This window comes from Crocuta crocuta, unplaced genomic scaffold (assembly GCF_008692635.1).
Source record: "Crocuta crocuta isolate KB4526 unplaced genomic scaffold, BGI_CrCroc_1.0 scaffold267, whole genome shotgun sequence".
Classification (NCBI taxonomy): Eukaryota; Metazoa; Chordata; class Mammalia; order Carnivora; family Hyaenidae; genus Crocuta; species Crocuta crocuta.
The window spans coordinates 2,683,677-2,691,868 of record NW_027531899.1 but is presented as its reverse complement, the minus strand read 5'-3'; the positions used below and the strand labels follow the sequence as shown (position 1 = coordinate 2,691,868).

The following is an 8,192-nucleotide window of genomic DNA, read 5'->3' as shown; positions in this document are numbered from 1 at the left end:
ACAACCTTGGATATTTAGCTAAGGAGATTTCTAAGTATTGAAGCTACGCCTGGTTTCTTACTGATTATTGAAAAATGCAAGAGGAGGAGCTCCTGGGTGACTCAGTCAGTTAAGCAGCCAACTCTTAGTTTCAGTTCAGGTCAAGATTTCACAGTTCGTGGGATCGAGCTCCGAGTTAGGCTCTGTGCTGACAGCATGAAGCCTGTTTGGGATTCTCTCCCTCTCTCTCTGCCCCTGCTAGCTCTCTCTCTCTCTCTCTCTCTCAAAATAAATTTAAAAAAAAACAAAACCCAGAACTTGAAAATCTGGAAAATTCTCAGCCTATCCCTATTGCAAAAAAATGAGAAAGTGTGTTCTGGAGAGGAAACCAAAAGTGTGGCTGAACAACCACTCCATAAAGAGATTACCAATGGATTTAATCAGGCATCTCAATTGAAGCCAGGAATAGAGATAGGATTATACCAGCAGAAGTACTTCAAGCTGGGCCTAAAGGGGCAGAGAAAATGAGGTGAATGAAGGAAATCTGTTGTATTTCTGAGATTCTGTAGGACAAGGCAATAGAGCTATCTGGCTTTGAACATGCATTACCCTTCAAGAAAAAAGGATGAGGTTCCAGTTCAGGATGGTGACACTGCATTTACAGCTACAGATGGAACAATTCCCTTTGAAAGAAACTAAAAAAAAACAGCTATGCAATTCCAAACACACCAGGTGAAAAGAAGAACCCACTCTGGACTGGGGAGGAGAGTCTGAGACACAGTTTCGCCAGAAACCTTGCCCCGAGCACAGCAACCAAAATAAGGAGGGAACCCACAACTCCAGGCTTCTTCCTTAGGAACAAAGGATTTTAACCCCACGTCTGGCAGCCCAGCTTTTAAGAGACAAGCCTCCAAAAGTTTTGAAAGCCAACATGCTTTTTGTCCATGAGACTCACAAGACTATAAAAACTGAGAAAGTTAATTTTTTTAACATTTATTTATTTATATTTAGAGAGCGTATGCACAGGGGATGGGCGGAGAGAGAGAGAATCCCAAGCTAATAGCACTGAGCCTGACACGGGCTCAATTCCATGAACCATGAGATCATGACCTGAGCTGAAATAACAATCAGATGGCTTAACCAACACCATCCAGATGTCCACCCCCCCCCACACACACCTTTTTTTAGAGAGTGTGTGCAGGTGTTGTGAGGAGAGGGGGAGAGGGAGAGAGAGACAGAGCATGAGAGGGGGAGAGGTAGAGAAAGGAAGACACAGAATCTGAAACAGGTTCCAGGCTCTGAGCTGTCAGCACAGAGCCTGACGCAGAGTTTGAACTTGTGATGCAGCAAGATTCTGGCACAGAGAGTCTAACACTTTTCTTTCCAGGAAGCAACTTTATTCTAGCCGGCACTGCTCAGTTGGGTTCCTACCCAAAGAACTGAACCCCAAACATCACATGGCATAATTTTGTTTAGATACTTTCTATTTCTTTGTTTCCCATATATGGTAACACACACAAACATGCAGTCTGATCAAGTGGTCTCATGTTACAAGGTCATGAGGGATGTTGTCACGTACGCTCAGAGCCAGGTTACCTTGAGGTTTCTTGGAGGTTTTTTTGGTCATCTCCTTAGGGAGGGAACCCTACCACAGTGAACCTTGGTATCTGATGTGACCTGAGCCAAAGTCAGATGCTCAACCAACTAAGCCACCCCGGTGCCCCAAACAAAGAAACAACTCTTAACTAACCATCCTCCAAGGGCTCAGTGCAAAGGGAACAGACAGAAACTCACATCTCCCAGTCTTCTCCTGAAAGGAGAATATTTGCATACTCTAAAACCTGCTGCCTGAAGGTCTGGTTTCCAATCAGCCTGAATCTAGGTGCTGACTGAGATCTTCCACTTTGGGTCACTGACAAGTCTCGGCACATCCTCAACCACTGAGAGTGAACAGGTAACCAAAGAGTTCACAGGACAGATGTACAGGGCTACTCTCTTTTACCCAAATCGGCTGTTCTCAGAATGCTGCCTGCCACCATTCTTCTATAAGAGAATATTCTTGCCTGATACCATGATAAACCAGTGTTGATTTAGTTGTTTATAGAGGCTCAAGTTATCATCAAGAAGCCAGCCAGAACTGGTGAGAACCACTGACCTTTCTTTGAGCAAAACAAAATGAAATTAACCTTCCTCTACTTAGTAATTTCCTTTTTCTGATTTTGAGTCACATAATTCCTCTACCATTTACCCAAATCCTTTTCCATCTGCCTTTAAAAATCCTTGACTCTCCCCCCTCAAGGAGTCAAATTTAAGGCTTGCTCTCCTGTTTCCTCAATGGACTGCCTCTCGTATAAACCCTTTCCTTGCTGCACTGTCCATGTCTAAGTGATTGATTTTTGCTGTGCACTGGGTAGTTGGACTTTCGTTCGGTTAAAGGAGCCACTAAGAACAAAGTTAGGCTGCTTGGATAATCACAAAAATTTGAGACGATCAAGAGCTAGGAGGTGGTTGAACGGCAAAGTTCATCCTCCACGAAATTCTCACTGCAAATGTAAGGACACACAGACTGAAACTAAAGGGACAGAAGAAGATACTGCATGCAAATGGAATAGCTCATATACTTATATGAGACATAACAGACTTTAAGACAAAGAATGTAACAAGAGACAAAGAAGATCACAGTGGAACAATAAAGTATCATTCCAACAATATAACATTTGTAAACATTTATAGTTACACACTCCAAAATAGAATACATAAATACACACAGCAAATGTTAGCAAACCTAAAGGGAGAAACAGACATCTATCAATANACAGGTGCAGCGGGAGTGAAACAGCGCCCAACGCCCTCCCACAAATCAGACTGAAAGTACACCCCCCGCCCACTCCTCCCACCCTAAGAAAGGCCAGGCACGCAGGATGCCACGTGCGATGCCACGTGCGTTGCCACGTGCGTCACAGGACCCAAAGGGGCCGCGGTGGACTCTGGGAAATGTAGTTGGGGAAAGGCTGAAACCGATCTGACTCGAAGGCCTCAGGGGCTTGTTAGTTCAGGAGGGAGAAGCAGGTGCCCCGAGTGATCTAACCCGCACAACTGGCGGGCACTGATGCGCCCCAGAGCCAAATCCCCTCGCCTTCCGGTTCCAGCCAGACAAGCTAGGGCTAGGCCCTCAAGCAGTGTTCCTGTACAAGAGCAGGGGTACTGGGGGGAAGGGAGGGATGAAGGGCACCGAAGTCAGAGGTGGAAAGGAATAAACTGAAGGGTGGAGAAAGGACGGATCTATGGACCCCTGCCCACCAGCACAGCCCCCACGTGCCATCGTTAGGAAGCCCTAGAAGTGTGAGGCTCCTCCTGGGAAGAGGAGTGCTCCAGTGGTGCTCGTCCAAATTTACCAGTAAGCCAAGGAGCCCGCAGTTCGCGTTAATTTTGGCAGCTCCGCCTTATGTCCTAGCCCAGAAGCATGGAGATAGACTTTGCGAGGCTTCGTTTTCCTTGTGTCACTGTTTGTCTCAGGCCTGGAAGAGCAGGAGAATGACTTGTGAGAGCTGCGGAAACAACAATGAAGTGTCTTTCTTGGAGGGGGCAGATCTCCTGTCTCCCAGGTAGGAAAGGAACCCATGAGGAAACACTATGCCAGGGCAACTCATGGGTGCTGAGCTCCTGGGGGGATTGTGGATGGGGACATCTGGGGACTTCTAGCACTTGGGGCTCACCAAGCTTTACCCAAGGTGCTACGCAAAGTAAGGCAATGGTCAACACCCATCATATGCCCAATTTTTCTGCAAGAATTGGAGGGTACCCAGTCTCTATCTTGGGACCAGAATAAGCTACATACCAGGATGGGCAGGAAGGAAAGGATTTCCCCCTTGATGGCACTGAGGAGGAGGGGCTAGCAAAAGGAGCAAAGAAGAAATGGTCCAGGTCATGGTGATCCTAACCTTCATCATGGTACAAACAGAAACAGAAAATGAATATTTGTATGGCACACTAGGGCAGTATAAGCTAGGGTCTAGATTAGGCTGATATAATAAAACCCCCAAAACATAAAAATATGGTTTTTAATTTTTTATTTTTTTATGTTTATTTTTGAGAGAGAGAGAGAGAGAGAGCGAGCATGCGGGGGAGGGGCAGAGAGAGAGGCAGCCATAGAATCTGAAGAGGATCTAGGCTCTGAGCTGTCAGCACAGAGCCCTATGTGGGGCTCGAACTCACAAACCATGAAATCATGACCTGAGCTGAAGTTTGATGGTCAACCAACTGAGCCATCTAGGTGCCCCTAAAGTTTGTTTATTTTTGAGAAAGAGCACAACCAGGGGAGGGAAAGAGAGAGAAAGGGAAATAATCCCTAGCAGGCTCCGCACCATCAGCATGGAGACCAACATGGGGCTCACACTCACAAACCATGAGATCATGACCTGCGCAGAAATCAAGAGCTGGATGCTTAAATATATATTTTATTCCGCCCCCATATGAGAGTCTAGGTAGGAGCAGTCCAGGACTGGTGGGATTGCTTTGCTTATCTGAACCAAGTAATTTCCATCTTGGGGCAAGAGGGGATGTTAAAATTCTCAGTAAGCTTCCAGCCAGTAGGGCAGAGGAAGGTCAGACAAAGCAGACACAGAAATGACAATCATGTGTTCTGCTTACGTCTCATTGCTCAATTCGGCTTGATAAAAAATTAAAACTTCTGTGCATTAATGGACATTCTCAAGAAAATGAAAAGATAACCTACAGAATGGGAGAAAATCTTTGCAAATTTTGCAAACTATAGGGTCTAGTATCCAATATATATAAAGAACTCTATATGACCCAACAATAAAAAAGATAAATGACCCAGTTAAAATTTGGACAAAGGACTTGAATAGACATTTCTCCAAAGAATGATATACAGGAAAAGATGTTTAACATCATCAGTCATTAGGGAAATGTGAATGAAAACCACATGAGGTACCACTTCACATCCATTAGGATGACTATAATTTAAAAAAGAAAATAAGTGTTAGGGTATGGAGAAGCTGAAACCCTTGCTTTTGGGAATGTAAAATGCTTCGGCTACTGTAGAAAACAATTAGCAGTTCCTCAAAAAGTTAAGCACAGAATAACCATATGAGTCAACAGTTCTCCTAGGTATATACCCCAAAGAACTGAACACGTACATGCATGTTCGTAGCATCCCTACACTATTCACAATAGCATAAAGTTGTAACTATCCCAAATCTCCACCGAAATATTAACAGATTTAAAATATGTGTCATATACATTCAGTGGAGTATTATTCAACCATAAAAAGGAATGAAGTGCAGATAATGTTTACATGAATGAACCTACAAACCATTATGCTAAAGAAGCCAGATACAAAAGGTCACATATTATATGATTTCATCTGTATGGAATATCCAAAATAGATCAATAGAGATGGAATGCAGTTTAATGGTTGACAAGGTATGAGGGGAGAGAGGTATGGGGGGAAACTGCTTAATGGGTAAGGGGTTTTATTTGGAAAATGATGGAAATGTTTTGGAACTAGAAAGAAATGGTTGCACAACATTGTGAATGTACTACATGTTACCAATTGTTCACTTAAAAATGGCTAATTTCATATGAATTTCACCTCAATAAATTATTTTTAAAATGTGAGTGGTCTAAACACCCCAATTAAACAGCAGAGATTTTCAGACTAGATTTTAAAAACAATTTTTAAAAACCATTGTATGTGCCTACGAGAAATCCAGCTTAAAAAGAAAAACACAGGGACCCCTGGCTGGCTCAGTCGGTATAGCACATGGCTCTTGGTCTCAGGGTTGTGAGTTCGAGCCCCACAGTGAGTGTAGAGCTTACTTGGGGGAAAAAAAAAAAAAAGAACAACACAAATAGGTCAAAAGTAAAAAGATAGGGGAAATCTGGTACGCTAATACTAATTAAAAGAAAGCTAAAGTGAGTATATTAATATCAGACAAAATAGATTTGGGAACAAAGAATATTACCAGGAAAAAAGAAGGTAGTTTTTTTTAACAAGAGGATCAAGTAAGAGTACATAACAATCAACAACAAATGAGTAAACAAACAAAAAGCAGAATCAGACCCACTAATACAGAGAATTGATGGTTGCCAAAAGGGGGTGGGGAGTAGGCAAAATGGGTAAAGGAGAGTGGGAGATATAGGCTTCCAGTATGGAATGAATAAATCATGAGAACAAAACATACAGCATAAGTAATATAGTCAATGATATTTTAATGTATGGGGACAGAAGGTAGCTACAGTTGCAGTGAACATAGCATAATGTATAAACTTGTTGTATCACTATGTTGCACACCTGAAACTAATGTAACATTGTGTGTCAATTACCCCCCTCCCCCAAAAAAAAAGATCACAGAAGAGTTTCAAAAAGAAGTATATTACGGGCACCTGGCTTCCTCAGTTAGTGGAGCCTGTGACTCTTGATCTTGGAATCATGAGTTCAAACTCCACATTTGGCATGGAGCCTACTTTAAAAAATATTTTTTAAATAAAGTATATAAGAAAGAGCTGCCAAATTTTATCAAATTTTTAGTTTCTATTTACATAACCCTTTAGGGTTTCTCTTTTAATTTATGTTTACAAGCTCCCAATTATGATTAATTATACTTCTAAATGTTAACAAATTCCAAGATGTTGATTGATCTAGGCTTGCATTCTTGTAATAAACCCTATTTGGTTATAACAGATCTTAGATAGATAGATAGATAGATAGATAGATAGATAGCAATGTATTTGAGAAAATAAAAAAGAGTATGTAACAATCCCAAATGTTTATACATTTCCTGCAAGAGCTTCAGAACACATAAAGCAAAAACTGCTAGAAATAAAAAAGAGAAATAGAAAAATTCACAATTATACCCAGCAATGTCAAAATAATTAGAGATGGTAGACTTAACAAATTAATGCAACAGAATAGGAAATACATGAATGTACCCAAATACATCTGGTAATTTGGTATATGCTAAAGGTGACATTTCAGATAAGTAGGAACAGATGGATTATTTGTAAATGGTGCTGAGAAATGGGGTAGCAATATAGGGGTAAAATTAGATTCCTGCATGAAAAAATTTTAATGTAAAAAAATGAAAACAAAATAACAGGAGAAATCCTGGGAATGTTTTAAAATTATCTCATGATGCAAAGGGTCTTTTAAATATGAATGAAAACTCAGAAGCCTTCAAAGAAAATACTGGTAAATTAGATAACATAAAAATAATTTTGCATGGCAAAAGAGGACCCTAAACAAATTCAAAAAATAAACAGTAAACTGGAAAAAATTGTGAATCATATAAGGTGATTCCCCTACTATATATCTAAAAAGTTACTTTCTAATTGAATATTGAGAAAAAGATATAGATAATTCACAGAAAAGAAACCCAAACTCATTCACAGTTTTAAAAAGCAAATTAATAGGGAAATGCAGATCAAAACCACACTGAGATACCACCTCATACTGGTCAGAGTGGCTAAAATGAACAAATCAGGAGACTGTAGATGCTGGCGAGGATGTGGAGAAACGGGCACCCTCCTACACTGTGGGTGGGAGTCTAAACTGGTGCAGCCCCTCTGGAAAACAGTGTGGAGGTTCCTAAAAAATTTAACAATAGAACTCCCCTATGACCCAGCAATAGCACTGCTGGGAATTTACCCAAGGGATACAGGAGTGCTGATGCATAGGGGCACATGTACCCCAGCGTTCAAAAGCAAATTAAAACTATACTGGCTTATCATTTTCCACCTATCATATTGATAAAGGTCCAATAGATTGATGGCTAGACCTGAAAGACTTGAAATTTACACCCAAAAAGCTCAGAAAACATATATTTTAAGAATATGTTTGTTTATTTACTTTGAAAGAGAGAAAGTGCAACCAGGGCAAAGGCAGATAGCAAGAAGGAGAGAGACAATCCCAAGCAAGTGCCATGCTGTCAGCATGGAGCCTGACACAGAGCCCAGTCCCACTAACCATGAGATCACAACCTGAGCCAAAATCAAGAGGTAGACGCTCAACCGACTGAGCCACCCAGGAGCCTCCCAAAACATATACTTTTTTAATATATATGTGACAGTTTTAAAAGTTGATTGCATATAAGGCTATAAAGAAAGCCTCATTCAAATTTTTTCAATGTTTTATTTATTTTGAGAGAGAGAGAGAGACAGCGTGAGCAGGGGAGGGTCAGAGAGAGAGAGAG

At 41.2% G+C, this 8,192-nt stretch overlaps 1 long non-coding RNA gene across 2 annotated transcripts in view; it reads left to right on the top strand.

Moving 5' to 3' along the window:
* The first annotated feature begins 2,984 nt into the window (after nt 1-2,984).
* Nucleotides 2,985-8,192, top strand: part of LOC144239687 (uncharacterized) — an 18,813-nt gene continuing 13,605 nt past the window's right edge. The window contains exons 1-2 of one of the 2 annotated variants that reach the window (XR_013337463.1): nt 2,985-3,376; nt 3,496-3,584. This is a non-coding gene — a long non-coding RNA (uncharacterized LOC144239687). Of the gene's footprint in view, nt 3,585-8,192 lie in introns of both variants that reach the window. The other variant, XR_013337462.1, reaches the window with a different exon arrangement.